Source organism: Myotis lucifugus, unplaced genomic scaffold, assembly GCF_000147115.1.
Source record: "Myotis lucifugus unplaced genomic scaffold, Myoluc2.0 scaffold_16, whole genome shotgun sequence".
Classification (NCBI taxonomy): Eukaryota; Metazoa; Chordata; class Mammalia; order Chiroptera; family Vespertilionidae; genus Myotis; species Myotis lucifugus.
In genome coordinates this window covers 9,595,487-9,620,935 of record NW_005871064.1, presented here as the reverse complement: position 1 = coordinate 9,620,935, position 25,449 = coordinate 9,595,487, and positions in this window count along the sequence as shown.

The following is a 25,449-nucleotide window of genomic DNA, read 5'->3' as shown; positions in this document are numbered from 1 at the left end:
GATAAAGGCATTGATCTTTAGGTTCCTTATTTCTTTTTACTAAGACTTTTAGATATATTTCATATTTTAACAAAATGAGATATTCCCTTTCCTTGATTTCCTTAAAATTTTTTCTTTTGAGGTACCTCCCCTTTTCTAATCTCTCTCTTTTGTTTAAAAATTCAAGCCTGGCCGGCATGGCTCAGTGATTGAGCTTTGACTTATGAACCAGGAGGTCACAGTTTGATTCTCAGTCAGGGCACAAGCCCAGGTTGCAGGCTCGATCCTCAGTGTGGGACATGCAAGTGGCAGCCAATCAATGATCTCTCCCATCATTGATGTTTCTATCTCTCTCTCCCCCTCTTCCTTCCTCTCTGAAATAAATAAAAATATATTTTTAAAAATCAAGTTTTATTGACAAATAATTGATATACATCACTGTATAAGTTTAAGGTGCACAACATGATTATTTGATTTACATATTTTGTGAAATGATTACCACAATAGGTTGAGTTAACATCCCCAATCTCATATAAATACAATAAAAAGAAAAAGAAAAAATTCTGCTTGTGATAAGAATTCTTAGGATTAATATCTTCACAACCTTCCTGTACATCAATTGCACAGCTACACTTTCTCATTCTCAATTATTAATCAATCACAAAGAACCTAACAAGTACCAGTTTTACACTAAGCCGTGGGATATATTATAGACATAAAAGACATGAGCTCTTCTTTTGAGGAACAAACTGATGAAAAAAATATCAATACGTCAAAGAAGTTGCTTAAAAATGTCATGGTAGAATAGACTATGCACAAAACTCAGTGGAAACTAAATTCATGAAGCTTATCTTCTCTCTATTTCCACAAACATTAATTAAGTACCTATTATGTGCTGCACACTAATCTGGAGCTGAGGACATGGCATGAATAAGTTAGATAATGCCTTGCTTTTAGGCACTTTCAAGTGTAGGGGAAAGAAATACTATACATGGAAGTACATAATTTAGATGGTTTCTGAGAGTAATAAATGCTATAAGAAACCAAGCAAACAGGTTGATATGACAACAAAGACCTGGGGGTGAAATTTAGCTAGAAAGGTCAGGGAAGCCCTCTGTGAAGAGTGGCTATTTGAGTAGAAACCTATTGTCAAAAGGGGGAAACCTAGAGGTAGGGAGTCACAGGATGGGCTTGCTCCAAGAGCAAAGGCCCAAGATGGACATGAGCTTGGTGTCCTTGAGGAACTGCTGGATGAAAGAGGTGCTCCACAATGTTGAGAAAGAAGTGGGGTTCATTGACTACCACGGGCCACCAGTCTTTTGACAGTTTGGCATCTAGGACAGGACCTGTTTGGAGAGAGAAAGTACTTTTAGAGGGAAATTTCCTAAGTGCTGTCTCTGACACCCTGCTTTGATGAGCAAACGTCTCTTTCTGACCACACAGACTGTGAAAATCCCTCCAGAAGCCTTCCTCTGCCTTACCACACACATGTTCCTATGGAGTAGCATTTAAATCAGGTGGAAAAGCAGGGAAAGGAAGAAGGAATTTACCAGGGAAAGGGAAATCTAAGTGAATCAACATTTTCCTAATCAGTTTTCAGAGGCATTTGTCTATGCGAGAATGAGACGTTTGATATTCTAGTTGAGTAAGTTCTTGATTCCAGGTCATCAATTATGATAATAGAACAAATCAAAAAGTTTCCAGCAAACAGAAATTCTTCATTTCCTGGCTTCTACTCAAGTTTATTGATTGGCCTATTGGGTAAGACTATAAATTTCATGTAGAAATGCTAGAAAGGCTTTTGGCTGGGCCCTTTGCTCTTTCCAATCTCAAAAATGGTTTGACATGCCTATGAAAATTTGGGTCATTCATCCCACCTCTCCTTATAGGCAGAGGCAGGTGTTTTATGGACAAAATTGTCTTCACTCTTGTCATGGGAGGAATGGCTGGTCATATACATTACATATTGAATTAAAGGTATCTACAACCTTCATTTTCTTCCTAAATTCCCTCCAGTTATCTTGTACAATGCTAAAATTGTTGATCATTAGAATCCCATTACTTACTAGTAGAGTTATAAAATATAAGTTTCTTCTTAAGTAAATATATGTTCCCAGGAGAGGCGAGAAGGCCTGGTTGTATGACTTATCCTTCTAAATAAGTACATATAAATATTCATATATTTATACATGGAGAGATAGTACAATGTAATAAATACATAAGATGTGGCCTCCAAAGACCTAATTCAAGGCCTAGCTCCTTCTCTCACTAGCTGTGTGACTTGGCAAATTGCTTAATTTCTATAAACCATAGTTTCCCCATCTGCTAAATGTAAACTTCATCTGAGGTTTTCAAGGAGTATGTGTTATAGTTTTGTAAATGTTAAAGCTCTAAATAAATGTGAACTATTGTAAATGTTATTAATAGATTATTAGACATTTGTTTTTAAGATTGATTTTATCATCTTCTGGAAGGTACTGGAATTTTGAAAGGATTTTAAATAGCAAAATCTTGTGGTCTTTGGGTGCATTTGAAATATACTTAAAAGAATACTATTTAGTGATTATTTAGTAAGTGGATTATGTATATTCTAATTTCATCTTCACAACAGCCAGTGAGGTATTTACCCTCAGAATACAGTGATAAATTAGGGTCATAAATGTTAATGCACTTCCTTAAGGTAACATCTTAGTAATTAGGAGAGGTCTTCTAAGTTGGAGTGTTTAGGCATAGCTCTGCCATCCACTCACCACAGTGCACCAATGCTGGTTTTTAGAGGGAAGTCAGGATTGCAAATTATGAGAAATAAGAACTAAAGGCAAGTATATACTGAAGGTGATGAGAGGTAGGAAAAAAGTGCTCACTTAGAGAGCAAATTGGAAACCATACTCATATTTTTCCAAATTTTGCTTGCAGATATCACTTTGTAAATAAAGACCTTTTTCAGTTCTAATATCCTTCTTATATTGTGCATTTGGTATGAAGATGAAATCATTCCTCCAAATATCCATTCTTTCCAACATAATTTTCTCTTGGACTCCATTCTGTGACTTGAGCATCATGAACTTTATCACCTTACCTTTCCCTGTTCTCTCATACTTGGCTTTATCTTTGAGACATCTGCCTTAAACTCCTAACATTTTAACCTTCCACTTACAAGGTAATAATTTTCATGAGAGCCAGAGTCATTTTCCCCCCTAAAATACTAACTCAAGGCTGGGAATACGGTAATTAATAGATAAATATTCATATATTTATTGTACTAAAGGGATTGGGACAGAGTAAGCATAAGTTACTCTTTCCTTATACCAAATATTCCACTTAATTTGGCACATTGGCTGAATTATTTTTCAACCATTTAGTCTTAGAAATTTATATGTTGTTGAATGGGTTGGGGAGAAAATTAGGAATAAAGGATTATTCTGATTCCTAAGATATGGAGAGTCTTCGGACATCTTGAGTGGAGTATTCATCCTTGGATGACTGAGTAGAGACCACCTTCAATAAAAGGTTCTTGGACAGGTGTCCGTAAATGTTGATGTCTGTCCCAGAAATCCTTCTTTAATAGCTTTAGCTGACACAAGTTCTCATTAAGTAAAATTCACCCCAATTTAGGCTGTATCTTTTTTCTGAAATCTGAAAGAATGGCATATTTTTTCTACTAATTAGAATACCTGCTTGTAGAACCCTCTTCTTTAATTATGAGAACCCTACCACCTCAACTATATGGACTATAAATTCTTGGGGTTAAGGATCATGTCTTGTTTAGATCACGTCTCCCAAAAGTTTTCTGAATCCTGCATAGGTCCATGTTCCTTTAGGAAGCTTGTTTTGAATACTCCTGCTCAAACACATACAACTTCCTTCTTTAACCCCCTCTTATGTTTTAAATTAGTATTATTTGTTCCATGGTCTTAATTATTTGATGTGACTGTGTTCTAAATAATGATTTCAAATCCTTTATGTAAACAGCCACGAATTAACTTTCTTTGCATTTGTTGCAATGCCTAGCCAAGGTATAGGGGAAAAGTGTTCATTTTCCAGTAAATTATGATGAATGAATTGCATGCATACATGCATGAATGAATGAATTTCTCTCCTGTGACTGCAGAGCAGTATGGCATTTATAATTTCTCCCTTGGTATTTCAGTTGGCTTAGTGACTTTTTATTAGATAATTACTGCACAAATTATTTCTATATCTCTCATCCACCATTTGAAAAGTCAAATTTAGAGAGCAGAATGACTATCTCTTTGCAGAAACATCATTCCTTTTCTCAAAAAACAACAAAACACACACACACACACACACACACACACACACACACACAGCCTCTTACCTTCTACCTGTGCCTGAGAATCTTCCCTCTCTCACTAATAAAAATGATTGAAAACCATCTTGAAAATACAAAGTGCCATATAAATGCTAACTGAGGCAATAATAAAACAGTAATAATAACTGTTTGCTGATAAACGTCACTTTCCAGCCCAGGGGAGACATTTCGCAGGGGAAAGCAGAATGGTTCCTGTGCTTGTCCCTGGGCAATGCCTGGCTCTGAATCACACTGTTCTCCCTCCATTTGGACACCATCATTTGCAATGGTCATGAAATAGTACTGGTATGTAAAATTATTACCATCACCCACATTATAAAAGGCAATGTGTAGCCAAGTAATCCATTCCCTGACAATTGCCAGGGTTACCTCACTCAAGCTGATCATCTGGAAAATAAATTTACTTAGGAGGGAATGCACAAGGACTGCTCAGCTCATGTTGGCCACAGCTCAGCCCCTGACATAGCTGCAGCATCAACTCCTGCTCAGCCCTGAGTTGAGTATCAAGAAACTGAATCAGTGTGGACCCAGAGGAGTCATCAGCCAATATGATGGGATTTGAGAGGCTTTGTGGAGTTTCTTGCCATGGACTTCCTCTTTGTGTCTACACCCCTTTCTCTGTTGAAAAAAATAAGAAAGCAGGGAAAGAGAGGATGAGACTCAGGGCACAGTTTAATGGGCGGTTAGGAAAAGAAAGTAATCCAGAGTGAAAAATGCAGACCTAAGAGTGAATCATTATGAGAGATGAAGAGGGTGTTCTAAGAGAAGTGTAACCCCCAGAACCCTGAGAGGGGAGGTTGAGGGCACTCTGCCACACTGAATTTGTCAACAGACAGAGAGGAAAGATATGCGAGGAAGGGAGATCCAGAAGTTATGATAAAGACAATATTGTCCATACTGATTGTATGGATGCTGTCGCCTCTCAATGAACATTTATAAGCCGACCAATCATTCTCATTCTCCTATCTGGGCTCCTCCTCCTCTGCTCAGGGCTCATGATACTCCATAGTCCTCTTCTCTCTACAGAGTCCAAATGAATCTATCTCTTTCTCTCCGTCTCCACAGCTACCACTACAGTTCATCTAGATACCCCGCATGCAACTCCCGCTACTTATCTAAAAGGACTCAATACCTTTAACTTCTCAGAACTAGTTCCTTACCCGACTTTATTTCTGTAGTGACTCGTATCACCATTCACTGTCATTTATCAGAATCTAGTTGTCATTTTTTCAGTCCTTCTCCTTTTTCCTGCTTCCTGCTTCCCACATCTAGACAGTGACGAAGACCTCTGATTTATCTTCTGTGTTCATCTCCTTTTCTCCATTCTCAGCATGACTCCCAAAGATCAACACTTTGAGGTAAAAGAACAGGAAATATCCTGAGCTGAGTTGACCTTAAGGTTTGCATGCTGGGGAGAACTGCTATGATTTTGGGACCTTCTACATGGGCAGAGGAGGGGCCTTCACTTAAAGCCAAGTTTAAGTGAAACCCCTTTTAGAGAATAAGGGCCGAAAGCCAGCTTTCATTTATTACCACATATAACTTTCAGGCCTGAGATCAAAGACATAAGGACTTTGTAATATATGATAACATTTATAGCTTTCAGTTGTTTATGGTTTTGATATTCCTGTATCTATTCCCCTGAATTATTAGCAATACAATCCTCATAAAGAAAGGACCTGAGTGCTTATTTTTTGTGGTAGTAAAGAAGTGAGATACTGGGAGGAATGTGGAAGATGCATGTCAGTCCTAGGCGGGGTGTGGGGAAGAACCCTAAGGGATAGAGGGAGTTTTGGCAGCTACTAAGAGCAGAGATGAGTAGAAACACCCTGTATTGCTGTCTTCCTCATTCTTTTGCCCCCATCAGGAATCATAGAGAATAGGGATAAGGCCCATGGGTTCTTAGGACAAAGTCACCATATATGATACTTTATATGCACTGTCTCTGGTGTACATTTCCGGTATGCTTATTACAGATAAGAAAACTGAGAATTGATGCTATAATGCACCTATTATTTTCCATGGCCAATATTACTTCCCACATTTCTATTCCTAGTAGAATTTTTCATCTGGTGAGGCTGTCAGTCACCGAGCCTTGCTTCTCCTGACCCAAGTCAGGATATGTGATCCAGGCTGACAAGTCAAAATATACCATTCCTCTGCTGAAGAGTCCACAATTATTTGATTATTCAGGGATTGATGAAAATACTTTAAAAGAAAGGGTATCTGGCCTTCTAAAAAATGAGCTGGAAGGACCATGCAGGCCCTAAAATTTCCATGGCCATCTTTGCTGCCATGTGGAATGAACCTGCTGATATTAAAACCAGGGGAAAAGAAAAGCCAAAGACATGATGGAGGTTATGGCAGAGATAAAGACAACGATAGAGCTTTTTAAAGGCTTCATGTCTTGGTTTCCATCCGACCTCCATCCAGACATCAACTTCCCTGACTACCTGGTGAAAACAACAACAAAAACAAAACAACCACTTCTCTCCTGCTGAACCCTAAGCTATTCTTCTCCATAGCACTTATCACCATTGGTCATGTTATATATTTAGAGATTTTTCTGTTTTATTCACTGCACTATCTTCCTCACCTAGAACAGCTCTTGACCCAAGGTCGACCCTCAACAAATATTTGTGGGACATATAAATGAGTCATTTCAACTACTGGATCCTGCTCTGACTATAACAGTTACACAAGCCAATATAGTCACTTTTCTATACATACAAGATTTAGTTGAATGTTTGTTACTTGGAAATGAGAGCCATGACTAATAAGAAAATGGCGTGCCATACCCACCTCTCCATAGCTAGTATATGGTATGGCCAGAGGTAAACCCAGGTCTCACGGACCCTGAACCATTGCCTTTCTAGATGCTAGTGTCCCACTGGGGCATGATCAGTTTACTTGCTGACATCTCAGCCTGAGCAACTTTGAGAGATAATTTTCTGATAATTTTTTCCCAGCATCTGACACATTGGGAAGCTGGAGAGAGGAAAAAGGTTCAGAAGGAGCCTAGAAAGAACTGTACTCTGGGAAGGGTCACGATGTGATGATTTCCTATGATTTCCCTTTGTACAATCTGAACTAATAATTCACTCTTTCACGAGTACCAACCCTCTTTATGGACATTTTATGACTTATTTAGATTCCTCTAAGCTGCAGCTAAGGCTAATACTGGGAAAAAGATCAGAAAAAAAATCCACAGATCCCTGGGGCTAGGGAGGTCTATGATGACCAAGTGAAACTTTAGGACCCCTCCCCTGAAGTAGAGGAGGATGCAAGGACAGCCTAGTCTTTCTGTGGCTGGAGTTATGTGTTTATAGATAGATTATTCCATATACATTTGAAATAAAATATATGACTAAACTAAATTTTAGTTATGGATATTGATTTTATCGACTAAAACCTCCTCCTGACAAACTCCTTGGTTTGTCTAACAGAAATGTTACCATTTGACCAGGGTAAACAGAAGTGAGCCTAGAGGTCCATGCAATGAATGAATAAAGAAGGCTGAAGACCTTTCTCCTGAGGAGGGGTGTACAGAATTAAGAAATCATTATAGTCCATCTTTTGTGTCCCCAGGATTACTCCCTCTTTGGTTTCTCTTTTCCCTTAGGCTCCTTGTTCTCCTTGCAGTACCTGCTTTCAGATCCCTTGTTTTAATAAGCTAGAAATGACCAAAGTCAGTCTATACCACAACTCCTCCAAGGGAGATTTACACTGTGATTAAAAAAGAAAATTCCAGTTGAGCTAAAAGTATTTGTTTCAATGAAAATTTCAGGTACAGTGACCACATGGGGAATACTGGGAGTCCTCAAAGTATTGTTCTTGAGGTGTTCTTCTGCAGCAGATATCAATCAATTCATTGCACTGGACATGCAAGTGTGGGTATTTCTCAGTTCAACTGGGACTAGAGATAGTACTTCAGCCACTTTGATACACATTAGCATTTACTATTCAAGGTACTTGTAGTGAAACTTGAAGCTGTTGGAGGCCATTGCTAATGTGTTAACCCAGAGTGGGGCAGGTGAACCTAGTAGGCTGAGAAGGCAAAGCTCTTTCAAGACAAGGCACAGTGGACTGGGATATCAAGGATTGGAGCCCCTGACCTGATCTCCCATTTGGAGAATCAGTTTCTTTCCTGTTCAAGAACTCCCCCTAACATGCAGATGACTCAGGGCATAGCAAATCTCCAATAGTTTTTCTCTTGAGCCATCTTAATAGTCTCCCTCTAGAACCACACCCTTGATCATATCACATGCCCAGACACACACTCTGGCCAAATCATGCTTTCATTGCATGTTTCTAGGGCCTCTTCCACTGCTCCTGCTGCCTTGATTGACTAGCATTCCCCTCTCCCACACCTCTCAGCCTCGAACTATAAAACCCCTTAAATCTCCACATCTGTCTATATTCAGCCTTCCTATTTAACCTCTTTAATCCCATCACCTGAAACAAAGAAATGCTAATAGGTAGAGCCCACTGTATAGACATTTTGTGTGGATTGAGTGACTTAATACAGATCGGTGAGATAAGGCTTCCTGCAGAGCCCTGGCTTCTTTATTTGAAGTGAGTACTCAGTAAGTGACCGCTCCTAGTGGCAGGGATGGTGACTGTGATAGCGATAGCAGTTGGGACACAAGGAAGATTCTGTCCCTCTTTCCACACCCACTGCATACCTTTCTCTCTCTCTTTTTTTCTTTATTGATTATGGTATTACATATGTGTCCTTATCCCCTCATTGTCCCCACCACCACCTCCACTCATCCCCCTGGTGTCTGTGTCCATTGGTTAGGCTTATATGCATGCATACAAATCCTTTGGTTGATCTCTCCCCTACCTTCCCTCTGACGTTTGACGGTCTGCTCAATGCTTCTCTGTCTCTGGATCTGTTTTTGTTCATCAGTTTATGTTGTTCGTTATAGTCCACAAATGAGTGAGATCATGTGATATTTATCTTTCTCTGGCTTGTTTCACTTAGCATAATGCTCTCCAGTTCCATCCATGCTGTTGCAAAGGGTAAGAATTCCTTCTTTTTTACATCTGTCATTGACAGCTGGATCAGAGTCTAGAGCATGCATGGTGTCAGATTACTGTACCAAGTTTTTATTTTTTCCTTAGTATTTCACTTCTCATTCCTGGGCAAAGTCTTATCCCTTGAGGAAAGCAAGCCATAACTCTTTATATCTCTTCTATCTTCTTTAAGTGAAGATTTGAGTAGATAATTTAGGTCAGGATGTGCTCTATAAAGCTGGAAATTGGTCTTACTTTCTTTGTTCCTGCAAACAAGCTGGAACCTACTTGCCCCAAGCTTCGGGGTTGGGAAGGGGCACAGGAGGAGTTCTCTCGAACTTTGTGACTCAGCAGCATGCTTTCATCTGCCTTGCATCAGACAGGTTTATGGTGAGGGCTCAGCTCTTAATAAATGGTTAATTTTCAGCATATTGTGAAATTGTTCCTTCAGTGTCTGGATCCCCTGACTGCTCAGTGAGAAGATAAGTCTTATTTAAGTTAAAAGTCTGATTGGCTATTTTTGTGTGTGTGTTATATTACCCAAACCTAATGTTTTAACCATTATTTCTTCTACAGTTACTATTCCAGCCATACCATACGAGACCCCCAAATAATTCCCTGTTTTAGTCTTTCTTATATATACTACTAGTACATAGCTAATGTACTGATTAATCTAGAAATAAACAATCTTTTTTTAAAAATGCTCATCCCTACATGTGTGTGCATGTTTATGTGTGTGCCTATGCATGTATAGGCTTGTAATCTTTTGTAATATCCCACCATTGTACTATGAAGGTGTCTAAGCTATATTTTTAATTATAAACAAGCCATGTTATGCCTTCTCATATGCATCACTGCCTTTGTGCTCACTAAGTTGGGAAGCAAATCTGTTTTTTCTTCCTTTTCCTTTCCTATATCCTTATTTATTTATGGAAGATTGGTTCTGAATAATGGCCACACTGATAATATATCTCTAATTAAACATTCAGTGTTCTTTACTTTCTTGGCAAGTATTATACTTTTGATGTAATTTAAATGTAATATGTAATCTGATTTAATAAGTCTGATATATTTATATTTTCTTTTATTAGCCAGCTATTGATTTCTTGGCTGGTCAATATCAGCATTTATTAAGTTGTAGCTATTGTTCATCAGTCACCTATAGCCTTACAAATTAAGGCATTTAAAAAATATTAACTATAGATGTGTTCACACATTAAGCTTCATTTTATTAGCTTTGTATTAAAACAGAATTCATGTTCAGTCTCCCAAACCAGAAACATTTATTCAACACGTTCTCTAAACTCATAGACTACCTTACTCAGTATTAACAATTTCTTCTTGTAAAGAAATGTTTCATAGTATTGCCTTAGCACACTTTGCTAAAGTATGTTGGAGACCCCCTGGGCCTGGTTCTATCCTCCTGTGGATGTGTGACAGGCAGCCTCCTATTTCTGATTGTTTGACAAATTTGCACAGGCTTTTGGAGCCAAAATTATCTTCCCCTTGGCTGATAGTCATGTTGCCTGAAATTGACAGAGATTCACAGATGTGGGGAGTCCCTTGAGATGATCCTTTTGAAGGTTCCCCTGAGTGCTGGAATTCTTTCTATAATATACCCACCCCAGATCTTATAAGAACATTCTTACGTGTATTGGACCCGGATTTGTCACCAATAAATAACTTCTATGCAGTGGTGATGCTTGTACCTTCTAGAACCTGCTCCCTTTAGACATTTGAATGATTTTCTTTCTGCCACACCAGTCTAGCATTGGAGCTTCATTACTTGGAATTTCTTTCCCTTAAGTTCTCTTTCAAAAAGCAAACAGATGTATGAGATTCATTGGATCATCTTTCCATGAAATGTGTAATGCCACAAGAAATTAAGAATGTTTTTCTTGAAAGAGATATCTTTCCTAATACTGGAAAACTGCCGCATAGAAGGAAGGTTGACGGGAGGACATGACAATGTTCTTTCAGCCTAGTTATAAGAATTTACTAACCACCACTGTCCCCATAATCTAATAACAAAATCACAACATTCTCAAAGTAGGGACATTATAACCACCTAAAATGTGATAGGACTGGCAATATTGGGATCCACCAAACTAGCTATATAAATGATGAAAAAGCCACAGTTTTAATTATTTTCTAACAGTGAAATATAAATGTTTCACCCATAAGGAAACCAAAAACAAAGACAAAATACTAGTGTCTTTTAATAAGGGACATACCAGTTCTACCTGAACCTCACCAATCAGTTTTTCTGCTATTTTATGTATCTAAAATAGAAGATAATGAAATTATACTTTCAGGCTTTAATATATTTTATTTTTCATTGCAAAAGAAGGTATAGAGGATTACTTATGCTTAGAACTGTGTCTGAGCTCTTCAAGGAAGAGGCTAGATCAGGGGTGGGCAAACTTTTTGACTCGAGGGCCACAATGAGTTCTTAAACTGGACCGGAGGGCCGGAACAAAAGCATGGATGGAGTGTTTGTGTGAACTAATATAAATTCAAAGTAAACATCATTACATAAAAGGGTACGGTCTTTTTTTTTTTTAGTTTTATTCATTTCAAATGGGCCGGATCCGGCCCCTGTGTCTGAGCTCTTCAAGGAAGAGGCTAGAGCATTGGCCCTACACACCAAAGGCTCACAGGTATGATTCCTGGTCAAGGGCATGCTCCTGGGTTGCAGGATCCGCGTCCCAGTTGGCGCCCTTGAAGGACAATCAATATGTCTCTCTCACAGTGATGTTTCTCTCTCTCTCTCTCTCTCTCTCTCTCTCTCTCTTCCCCTCTCCATCTTCCTCCCCCTTCTCTCCTCCACTCTCTTTAAAAAATATGGAATTGATTGAAGCATTTGTTCAGACTTAATGATTAGCATATGTGGAAATGTCATTGGCACTATGTCAGGGGAGGAGGCTCTATTGGGCTCTAGAGGTCCTATATGAGTAGGTGGTAGAAAAAGATAGTGAAATCTAAGTTATTTTACTGTGACCAATTTGTGTGCATAGACTAGTGAGGCCTATGAACACTATTTTATAATGATTTATGTACATTGTTATGGACTAGGGGTTTTAAAAGCACATTTTCTGATGTTACAAATAAAATTTTTTTAAAAAGCATTCCAGGTTAGTGATGTTATTTGCATTTTACAGACAAATAAATCACCAAGGCTCAGCGAAGTTAAGAATATTACCAAGGGCACACAGCTCATTGGACATGTGGTTAGATCTTGATTTGGGGCCTCAGTCTTTTTGTATCCTCATCACTCTGCCCCACTTTGGAGTGTTCTGAATGATTAAAAACTGAAGGTCAAGCTAAGAGTTTGAGGTAGGGTACTAACCACGTTATATGCATCCCTTTAGGATACAACCTAACATTGCAATGATAATGTTTATTTAATTGTTATGAGATTTTAGGTTTATAAAGTTTACAACCATATTAATGATGGACATTTTGCATGAAGAAATCAGCTTTTTACATACAGAATTGATATTTTAAAAGGACAGTATGATCACTCTTCTTTATTAGCAAGATTAGACCAAGTGCCCTGCTATTTCTCTCCCTTTGCAACAGAAAGAAAGCTCTTCCAAGGCCACATGATGCAGGGTGCATCATGGGGACAATATCCTTATTACTCAATATTTAAAAGCAATAATTTCAGTAGACTTAACCTCCTGATTTTCTAATACAGTAAAATTAAATAAAAACACCCTAAATGCCACTAGTATAACCCCTTCATGTGCAATTAGCAAATATTAATAGAAACTTTAATATTAGCACTATTCTTTATGCCCCAGTGAGTGGGATATTATTTAAATTGATATGACATAAGAGGATATAAATAATTCCTAAGTGTAGATTTAAGCTGAAATTTCCGTCAGAGTTTGAAATCAGTAAGTATTATCAATTCCCTATTTCCTAGTGTATCATTTATTACCAGCCTGAAGATTTTTTTCAAAGAGATTAAATTAACATTAGGGCAATGATAAACATTATAAATAAACACAAAAATTGCTTTACTGAAAATCCAGTTGAAAAGAAAGTAAATGAATTGGTGTGGTATCAAATTCCATCTTCCTTGAAGAGCTCAGACACAGTTCTAAGCATAAGTAATCCTCTATAACTTCTTTTGCAATGAAAAATGAAATATATTAAAACCTGAAAGTATAATTTCATTATCTTCTATTTTAGATACATAAACTAAGATTCAGAAATAGCTGTGGCATGAGGAGAATTCTGATTAGCTTCACACCACTGGTTGGTCAAGGCAGAGGAAAAGCCAGCTCTACTGAAATCTCAGAGTTGTTTTTCAGGCCTGACAGCCTCCTTTCCTTCTGTGTGGGTGGGGATGGTGGGGGGAGACCTGAAGGTGACAATGGTAAACCTTCTCCTTCCCAGATAATTTTCTTTTGAAGTGTGTCTGAACTTCTCAGAGTTCAGCTTAGGTTTGTAGGATCTGCTAGTGGAATTGGGCTTTTTCTAGTCTTAGATGTGTCCTGGAGTAGTTTCTGGAAAAGCAAAGAACCCATATGTCTTCACACCCTTTTCATATTGAAGATGCACAGTGCAGAACAGTGACCAGGTGAGGCTCCACTGAGTCAGATGCATATGGAAAATTAACATGTCTTGTGCTATGTTGAGGGCCATGTTGGTTTCATGCCTAGGCATAAAGGAGAGCCGCCCATCTCGCATTATTTGAGGGTTATCCAGAAAAAAATCATCCCAATCTAAAATATCTATGAGGTGTTACAATGTCCACTGCTAACATTTCACCTTGTTTTTTAGTGTTATCTTTCAAGACCATAGTCCTAGGGCTTAGTCTTGTCACCTAATTTGATGTGACAGGAGCCAACCACTGAACACCCCACTGCTGCATCTTCCTCTATAGTTAGATCATATTCCTCAGTCCCAATCTAGTCCTAGCTTGCTTCCAAACCAGCTGATTGATTTTGAGGCACCTATAATGCTTCCAAATGAAACAAAATTGAGGAATGATAGATACCACTTCAACACATTACATCATTTGTTCTTCCTCCCTTCTTAAAATATAAGTACCCTGATAGACTTATGGGGAGGGGGACAACCTTATAAGTTATATAAATGTCTAACCACTATGCTGTATACCTGGAACTTATATAATATTGAATGTCCAGTGTAATTGAAAATTTTAAAAATTGTTTAAATCACATAAAAATATAAGTACCCTGAGAAGATAAACATGCCACCACTTATATTTTCAGTAAAAAATAAAACACACAAATAATTCCATGATGTATGGGCCTGTGGGCAATAGGTAGCCAATGGACACCTGTCCTAGGAAAGATGACAGAAAATTCTACTGTTTTCAGAAATTTGACTGATTTCACTGTGCTTCCTGATAACTCTAGAACTGTTTTTCTTTTTTTCCTTATTATTTTTAAACTTTCCACCAGCACATATGGTAGAATTCTACCATAGGCTCCAGGCCTCCTATTTAACCTCAAAAATGAAGAGAAAGCAATTCAGTAGGTGGTTAAGAATATGTCATAGGCACAAACTCAGCTTAAGGCATTATGAATTTTCTGTAGAGAAAATGCATTTATTCATTCTGCTCTAAGTCAAGATGGCTGAAACCTATTATCTCAAACTTTGAAAAAAAATCCCTTTGGGATGTGAATAGCCTATGAAATATTTCAGTCAAAAATGAAGTTTTTGGAGAAAGTGAGGGTCCAGTTGAAACTGTGCAGGCTTGTAATCATCAAAGCTTAGAAAGGGGCATGGAGAGTTAATGGGTGATATTATCCTAATTATTATTGTATAGCATAAGGGGGCCAATCTATTTCTGTAGAATAATAGAGCTAGGATGAAATTCGACAGCATCTGTCACAATAAATGCAAATATATAGAGAATTGACAATGAGCCATGATCTCATAAATGATTCTATTTTCCATCTGAATAATGACAATGCTGCATTTCAAGCTCATATGACAGATATCTTTGAGGCTCTCTGGGGTTGGCCCTGGAGGCCCTTTCTAATGTGTTTGGCAAGGGTGAATGTATGTGGACTTGGAGTTTTCTAAAGCTCTTTATATGTCCATAGAGAATTTTCTAGGCACTGTTTTTCTTAGGTCTTAAAACAGTCCTTTTCACAGGTGTTTATTAATTAGTTTTTACGTGCTCACTTTTGAGCTAGGAGCTTAAGTAAATACAGAAGACACGCTTTCCACCCCACAGGAGCTACATCTTATCTGAGGAGACATAGGTAAATCTGATCAAACAATCCCAATGCAAGACAGGTATTACATGCAAAACTGTGCTCTCTGCAGTAGGTGCTGTCTACAGAAGGTCATGTCTAAGAAGTGCTGACTACTGAGGAATTCATACAGAAGGGCACACATGAACTCTGCCATGTGGGACAGAAAGGGCTGAGACAGAGAGGTAAGAATAAAGAAGTGAGATGACTTGAATAAGCCCCCAAGTAGAAGATGGAGAGTAGTGCAAAGATATGTGTGGATGGAGCATATTAAGTGGCATTGCCGGGCTGGCTAGGGATCCAAACTGGCCTGTCTTGTACCTTCGTCAGTTATGAAATGCCTTCATCTCCATCCTCTTGCCTCCCTCATGACTGACATGGATTGTGATCAGGGCCTTCCTTGAGAGCCAGTGGATTAAGCAGCAGCAATCTCTTCCCATGATATTTCAGATTAACAGAGGCAGAAGACTGAGCAGAAATGCCCATGTGCTTTGTCGTCTCTCCTCATATTTCTTGATGGGAGGGAGGTTTGGGACAAAGGGACACTTGGTAGTATCCAATAACACAATGACTGATGTTATATGTTAGATCAACCCACAGGCTTACATCTCTTTCCCACACCCGCAAAATGTTAAATATTAATTAAACCTTCCCTTCTCTGACCCTATTAGGTCACAAGTGTTCACCCAGTTTACCTCTCTTCTCTGTCTTTTCTTCCCAGAAAAATGTCAAGCAGATTTCTACCTCACCTCCCACCCTCTAAAACTAGCATTCCTTGCTATCCCTAAATAAACAGATCTTCTTGTTTTACAGTTATTTATAATAATAATGGTAATAAAAATAGCTCTCCTTTTACACATCTACCACTCGCTAAGCCCTAAGATAAGCATATCACATGCATTATTATTAGCTCATTGAATTCTGTACAAAACTTATGAGAGGATGTTGCTAGATCTGTTTTAAAAAGGTGAGTGACTTTCCTGAGGTTACGTAGCTAGTAAGTGCTGGAAGGCAGACCTGTGAACTACAAATGGGGGCTCTTTCTATCACACTCCACACTCACAGGGGAAACAAATTTGGCAGGACTGGGTAAGTTAAAATAGTTCAAGGGGCTACCAAAAATATACAAGGTAGTTGGCTATTCCTTATAATCAATAAATGGGTGAAGTATATTTACTCAATTTCAATAGGATTTAAGAATTACACACAGCCTGGAATATGGATTACTTCTATGTGAAGTTACTGGGCATGTAACTCTGCTTTATCCCCTAGTCATTAGTGTTCCCTCACTCTTCAATTCCATTCAAGAAAACCAGACTCAGTTGAGATGGGTGCATGACATGGCCATTTCCTTGTGGTGGGGGTGAGATGGACTAAAATTTAAACCAATAACAAAGAGGGGACTTCCTGAAGAAAATGACAACAGACCTAGTCTTTCACAGGAACCCTATCTACAGACTTGTTGGCCTCGCACCTAGCTTGCTGGCAGCTCTAGAAGTTTCTAGTCTGTTGATTTTTGGCCAGAACCTGTCTCTCCCTTTTCTGAGGGTGAACCCTGGAGTATCCCATCTAGTCCCACTGATTCCCATCTGCATTAATCAGATATAGCCTTTTTGGGTCCTACTCTTGGCTGGATTCCCTGGGAAAAGGAGAAAATTTCATATCTGGCTCATAGAAGTCATCCTTTGAATTCTAGACTGTTCAGTGGCAACCTTATATTGCAGCTTTTACTTACCTAAGAATTATTGTTCACTCTGGCCCCAAACTCACTTCTTTCTTTCCTGACCCATTTCTCTTGGCCTGAAGCATATTCACCAGCTTGTTTTTAAAAAAAACATATGGGAATCTTAAATCAGTGTTCCAAAATTATATACTTAGTTCAGATCTTCCAGGGTCTGTTAATAGATGTTACATAAGAAGAAGGTCCTATGAGTAAACAGGTTTGAAAAATTCTGTATTCATCAGATAGCAGGAATGAGGGGATCAGCACTAACGTTACTGTGGTCATTACTCTAAAAGAGGGGAGAATGGTTTAAAGCTTTCATTACATAAGAAATACTTTTTTCTTAAAAAAGATGTTAAGCAACAATGCAGAGTGTTAATCTTTTTAATATGAGTGGTGGGTTTATAGGTGTTTGTTTTATTGTTATATGTTTTTAGTATGTTTCTAAAATTTATAATTGAAATAGTTAAAGCTATTTGAGATTTTTAAAATTTTTTTGCAGGACTTTTAAATTACTGTGTTGGTTTGCATTTTGAATTTTTAGGAGGAGGCTATAACACCAGATATTGCTCAATAATTTGACCAAGAAACCTTTTAGGAAGGGGCTTCCTTTTGCACTGTTACCTCTGGGACACACTTCAGAAAGTGCCATCTTAGAAGACACCAGTTTTTTCTCACCTATTTCTCTGATACCTATTCTTACTGTCATTGTTGGCACCAGGGCCCTAAAGCTGGGAAATATCTATTCAGAAGAAACTATACTACCTATTAGTTAGGTTCCTACCAAGATTAGCACATAATATTCACTATTTCTAGTTCCAACTGGTTCTCTCTCTCTCTCTCTGTTCCACTCAGGACATCATTACTTTCTGACAATCCCCAGTTTTAGATTATTTTCAGCTGATTGATTGGCATGTCCAAAATTCAATGAATAATCTATCCCTTCTCAACTTCTCCCTTCTCTTCAGAAACTCCTTGAATCATTACTTAGGCTGAGAATTCACACCCACTCCCCTTCCTTCCAGGGAAGATGTTTTATAATTGCAACATATTTTAAGTATATATAATCTATAATAACCTCCATCTTCTGGAATGGAAGTAAAGAAATATATGTATTTTTAGAGTAAGTTTCTTTCTGTTTCCTGTTCTACATTGAAATTATATTAGTCATCAGCAAATGAGTTTGAAGGCATGGTTTGGCTTCCTCAAGGGGAAAAATGTGCTGATGAGGTAGTAGAGGTAAGTTCTGATATGTAATGTAGGAAATAAATGAAGTGGCTACAAGTGCCATGCAAGGTTAACATAACAATACACTGGAAATGACATAAGGTTAGGCTGGAGGGACTTGCAATGTTGATCAGACTGGGAGACTAACTTGCTGTATGATTTTAATAATTCACTTTATTTCTTTGCACTTGAATTTACTGTTTAAAAAAGTTATCTACCATGCATACTTCATACTGTTGAGAAAAAAATACAGTAAAATGTCTGAAATGTTCTTAAATAGAAATGGGACAGATGATTACTATTACATTTTCTTAAGGTTGTTAAGTTGGATAGCTGTTGACCAAAGTCAGTAGACTGAATAGTTCTATAATAAAAGGCAGGGTAATAAAAATTTGGTAAAAGGTCTTTGCTTGGTCCACAGTTTATTCAAATTCTCAGCTGGGCTAAGACATGGCTGAGAGGGCAGTAACAGAGTGAGGGTCAATGTACTGCTTAGTAAAGGATTTGTGAGTTCAGGTGCTTAACAGTGTATGAAATATGGATTCTGTTCAAGTCAGTTATCAAGTTAATTAAATCCTATCTTTCTGCATTTCTAAAAGTACCTAGAACAGCCTGGAAAAAACAATTCTTGTGTCTACCACTATGCCTAGTTGATCTATTTAGTCAGGAATGAATGAAGTCAGCTTTGGTGTGGGGTCTATAGAAGCAGGTTGGAGATGAGATGCAGGAAGGTGAAGATGTTTCTCCACACCTGCCTCTCTCCATTGCATTATATAGTATACAAGAGGCCCGGTGCACGAAATTCATGCACGGGGGGTGGGGAAAAGGGGTCCCTCAGCCCAGCCTGTGCCCTCTTGCAGTCCGGGACCCCTCGGGGGATGTCTGCCTGCCAGCTTAGCAGGGGGTGGGGGTGGGTATTTGGCCTAAGCTGGCAGGCGGACATCCTTCTCGCAATTCGGAATCCCTCACTCCTTACTGCCCACCTACTCGCTCCTTACCACTTGGCTCACTGCTCCTTAGCGCTGCCGAGAGGCAGGAGAGACTCCTGCCACTGCTGCTGTGCTTGCCAGCTGTGAGCCCGGCTTCTGGCTGAGTGGCCACTCCCCCCTGTGGGAGCACACTGACCACCAGGGAGCAGCTCCTGAGTTGAGCATCTGCCCCTGGTGGTCAATGTGTATCATAGCGACTGGTTGTTCTGTTCACTTAGGCTTTTATTATATAGATATTTATGATCCATCATAATATTGATACAATAGTTGTATTGCATTTACACATATGGAAAATAAGGGGGCATCTGAGTCTTTTAAGAGTGAGAAATAACGTATTGAGAGGAATGAAGATAAGGAAAGAAGAAAGGGGGGAGAGAGAGAGAGAGAGAGAGAGAGAGAGAGAGAGAGAGAGAGAGAGAGAGAGAGATTATAGGAAAATAAAAAAGGGGAAAAGATGGAATGAGTTCTAGAGAAATTTATGCTAAAGGTGAGCTTTAGAAAAAATCATGACAAAGTAATGGGTGGAGAACAAACAGATATGTGCATTGGCATTGTTCCACGTGGAGTTAAGTAGTCTGTTCTGGACTCTCGAGTTTCAAATTCCATATTTAGCAGATCTGTCCCTGTGGACATGACATGGCACTAAACCTAGTGGGGGAGTTCTAGAACTTGGGCCATTGCAGACTACATAATTTCTCCAGTATCAGGTCTCGAAAAAAACATTAAAAACCACTTAATATTGTTCGGCCTTTCTCAATCTCTTTTCTCACTGTATGCTCAAATAGCAAGGGAGATCATTTTGACCAGTGCTCTCTGTCTCCTGATAAGGAATTATCTTGGGGTCCTAAACTGGCTTGGGGCTTATTTTAGATAGAGCAATGTGGCTCATTTCTTTAACTTGTAGGTCCTGTAGCCTAGCATCATATTCAAAACTTTCTATCTCTGTCCCAATAGCACCCAAGTTTGTCTTCCATTTTCCCTTCCAGAAAGTTTATACCTTGCCTGTACTGTGGTTCTCAGTGTGTCCTTCACACACTGCTAGTCCTTAGTCATTCATTAAATTTGATTCAATGTTTTTCTCTATCATCGACTCTAATTTTGTTTGGATTACTGCATGGATATTTAAATGTAGTAAATATTTTTGGGGGCACTCTAATAATTCAAAAGCTTTTATATATAGATTTCATTCCTTCAAATCATTCTGAATCAGTGAGATTTCACAGTATTAGCTTGAGTGTCTATTCTGCCAAGATACTCAACAGTATTTAAATACCATTTAGAGAAGCAATTCAGAATCTTTTGAGTATAAGAAGTAAAATAAAAATAAATTTCATTTTTCTATTGTTTACCTTATGGCCTATATGTTAATCACCCCAACTGTCCACAAGCATATAAGAAAACAAGTACTTATTCAAAATCAAAGCTGTTTGAATTCCAGATGGTTCAAAATATATCTTAATCTATCTTGAGAAAGTCCCCTACTTCTGCAGGAACAAATGGTGGAATGTTATTAAAATGTTAATTAGTTAAATTTAATCCCCAAAGTATAAAGAACACAAAATTGCACTTACATTATTGTATTTTTACTAATGGGGGAAGAAAATTCTGACATATAAAGAAATTGGGTTATTTTAGGAAGAAGAAATACATAATGTGAGTTTTAGATTAGAATATCCAGGGGTGTAATGCATGTCTGAAAAAAAATTATTGGGGCATATTTCCAACAGATTATATGAAGCTGTTTTCAAAATAAGCTATTTTTATCTTGTATCATATCATGAGTTCTTTCTTTATTAAAATGGAAATTGAAGAGATAGAAATGCCAGTCAATGATGGAGCTATTGATTTTGCACAACTTTATGGGCCCTAACTTGCAGAAGAGCCTCCCAAGGCACTCTACCTAGTTTGTACTTGAATTTTCGCATTCTTTTTTTTAAAATATATTTTATTAATTTTTTACAGAGAGGAAGGGAGAGAGATAGAGAGTCGGAAACATCAATGAGAGAGAAACATCGATCAGCTGCCTCCTGCACATCTCCCGCCGGGGATGTGGCCGCAACCCAGGTACATGTCCTTGACCGGAATCGAACCTGGGACCTTTCAGTCCGCAGGCCGACGCTCTACCCACTGAGCCAAACCGGTTTCGGCAATTTTCGCATTCTTTACAATTTAAAGCAATTGCATACACTTTAGATACCACAGACTCTAATTCATCTCTGTGTTTGTCATAATAGAGGGATAAAAATTTGTGGGTCATAGTCCTTTCTATAAAGATCTAAAATGCTTGTGAAGTGACTTAAATACTTAAATTTTCACACAAAAATGATAATATGTTCATTGCTGTGGAAAGGCCAAAGGAAGTGGCAAGTAAACATAGTGAGATTGCTTTAATTTAGGGTGCAATATTGACTTCATGAAGGAAAAGACTTTGGAGTTTGAAGAATGAAAATATTATGTAATCAATGTTGGCTATTCCAGACAAAGGAGTTGAAAAGATAGGTTAAGGCACATTTGTTGAAAGTATTTTGTTCCGTTTTTTTTCTACTTTATATATTTAAGAAAATTTCAAATACATAGAAAAGTAGAAAGAATAGTGTCGGGCAGCATCTAAACTGCCTATTCTCCCAATATTTGACCCATAAATTTGTACTAGCTGATATCTTCAAGCAAAAAAACAAAAAACAAAAAACAAAATCATCTTTTCTAATTGTTCTATGCTAAAGATTACTTTGAATTACAGAAAGCAGAAGTCTGGGAAACAATTTTTTATGTGAAAAAAACACATACAACAAATTCCACATACACTTTACCTGGGATCATACCTCAGAAAAGAGTCAAAGCAGGTGGGATCATATGGTAACTGATTTAGTAATTGGAAATGACATGGTTTGAATCCCATCACAAATTTTTAATAACTGGAGTCCTTGTGGAAATTACTTATTTCTCCAAGTATGAAAATATAATGCAGAAAGTGATGTCAACTTTCTCAGATAGTTATGGCCTAATAAGAAGAGCTTACATGATTTAAACATTTTACTATGGGCCAAGCACCATTAAATACTTTTCATGCACTATCTCATTTGCTTTTAGCAAACTTTCTGAGGTAACTAATATGTTTGAGGTAACATTTCAGATTAAGTATCTTGCACAAAGATGCTTAGTAATCAACAATACTAGCAAAAGCAAGTCTAAATATTAAGTCCAAGTGTGCATTTGGGTTCAGCTAGAATTTTTCACCGTTGTGCTAGACTGCTTTGCCAATACCAATTTCAGATATATTATTTTTCTCTCCAAGTCACACAGTTTTAGCTAGTTTGCTTTGTGTGTCCCACGTGCTTCACAAAATTGTACTGTAAGTAAAATTATTATACCCTTCACTCAATCCTGATAATTAACTTTTTAAACTTATTATTTGACCATCCTTATGGAATGTTCACGAGTTAATCAATTCCCTAAGAAATTTTGAAAACTACCAAAATGGCCAATATACACTTAAAAACAAAAACACTTAAGTTGCTAACAGATATATTTGCAGTGTTCTTTTGTTGTTGTTGTTTTGTTTTTTGTTTGTTTGTTTTGGGGTCTGATTTATCACCTTAAACCCTTTCTCATATCAAACCAGTATCCTTATAATGAAACTTTGGTCTTATGGGTTTTTCCTACTTTCCTCAATAAAAGCTAGGGCTTTTTTATTTCTTGTTTTTTAACCTTAAAACTGACATTAGCTGGGACTGACTCAGTTTTGTATTTTTACTGACAAATCCATATTAATAACAACATCGATACTGTATTAAACCTGAACTATGGGAATAATTTCAATCATGCCAAAATGAATGACATTGTGTATCACCCAGACAGCCTCTCAGGGAGGAGAGTGAAATGCTTATTAACTTGGGTTATTATTGCAGCATTAGGGACATTTAAATAGGCTGTAATTCTAGAAATTTAAAGGTCAGTTTGATTTATTCAATTTAGTTCGTCATATGTTTGGGAAAATAATTAAAATCACCAACAACATGGTTATAACACTTTTGATGGCAAGTCAGAAGCCTGTATTTTGAGATGCAATAAGTAATAATTTTACTGGGCATGCTAGACTTTCTTTGTAAGTAAAAGAGACAATTCATTTCATTCCTATGATTGGGTATAGGAAGGCAAGTTCTGTGGGAGCCTCTTTTTCTAGGTGCATGAACTTATTCCTCATATATACATATATATATATATATATACATATATATATATATATATATATATATATATATATATATATATATATACACATATATATATATATATATATGTATATATATATATATACACACATATATATATATTGCATCATAACACTATTCTTCAAATTCTACTGTGGCTATGGGGCTGGCATTAGAGAGAATAGAATACAGTGGGGGTTTTTCCATATAATTTAAATTCCAAAAATAATTTCTCAGACCAAAATATTTCCATCTTCATCTGTTTCAATGTCTCATATTTCTTCTCACTGGAAATATATTCTTCTGTTTTAAATAACTTCAGTTTGGAGGAGATTGATATTGCAAATGTCCCTGAAAGGGTAACATCCTGAGTTGTGTTTATTTTATAGCAAAGTTTTATTGAAAAAGGAAATAGTATGGGTCAATGAAATCTGAAAATATAGAGAATGGAAGATGAATGCAGGAAGTTGGAAGTGAGAAGATGACAAAAATATATATAATAAATGGTTCATGCCAGAGTAAATCAGGGATGAAAAAAGGAAGTATTCTTTTTTTCCCAACTAGTATTAAAATGGAGCATTATATATGCCTCTTTTTAATGTAGCATGTACCTATAGTTTTAAAGAGAACAATTCAGACATGGCTATAAGTATCAATGACAAAAAAGAAATATGGTAGATGAAATACCAGTATAATTAAAGGGCAATACATAAAGAATATGTGAGCCAGGTCTTTGGACCATCAAAATGGATATGACTGGAAGAAAATGAAATAATGGGTTTGAGATCAACTTTCAAGGTACCCTCAACATTTAGCTGCCTTACATGACTATAATTATCAAGCTATATCTTATAGCCAAATAGCTTCTAAGAAGTCCTTAAATTATTTGAATGACAACTTTATGATCTCCAAAGCAGGAACTTCAGCCATCAGAATACCTACTTTATATTGACTGCCTAGTGTCAAGAAAGAACTGATGAAGGGTGGTAAAGATGAAGATGAACACAAAAAAGCAGTAGATAGTTGGGCTACTAACCACTGGCCAAGATACCTGTGATAATTAAATATGGTACCTCCAGAATTTATCCTGGCTGAGGATAAACCCATCACTGCTTTCTTAGCCACTATTATGTGTTCCATTTGATGTGACTGAAAGATTTTTAAGTATTTAGAAAAAGTGCCTTTTGATCCACCTATACATTAAAGCATGTAGTATGTCAGTAGAAGAAAGGATGGTGTAAAAGAAGATGACAAATTCTTAAATTTAGAGATCCTAATCTAAATGCAGAGAAAAATAAGTAGATGGAGATAAGTATTAGGGAGTAAAATTAGGTATTCTCTAATAAAAGTTTGGTTTCATATGTTCAGAAGTAAAAATCTAATCTAATAAAAGACAAAAAGGGTAATTGACCGTACCTTTGCTACACTTCCCATTGGCTAATCAGGGTGATATGCAAATTAACTGCCAAGAAAGATGGCGGTTAACCGCCAACAAAGATGGCGGTTAATTTGCATACGTAGGCACAATGATGGAAGGCGAAGGGGAAGGACAGTGATTGGAAACCCAGGCGGCAGGCAAGAGCCGGGAGGCAGGGCAAAGGCGGCCCTGGGGGCCGCTTTTGCCCTGCCCCCCAGCTCTGGATCAGAGAACTGGGCTGGCCTTTGATCAGTGATCGGAGAAGCCACGACGATCCACAGCAGGCTAGGGCAGCCTGCAGCCAGCCCC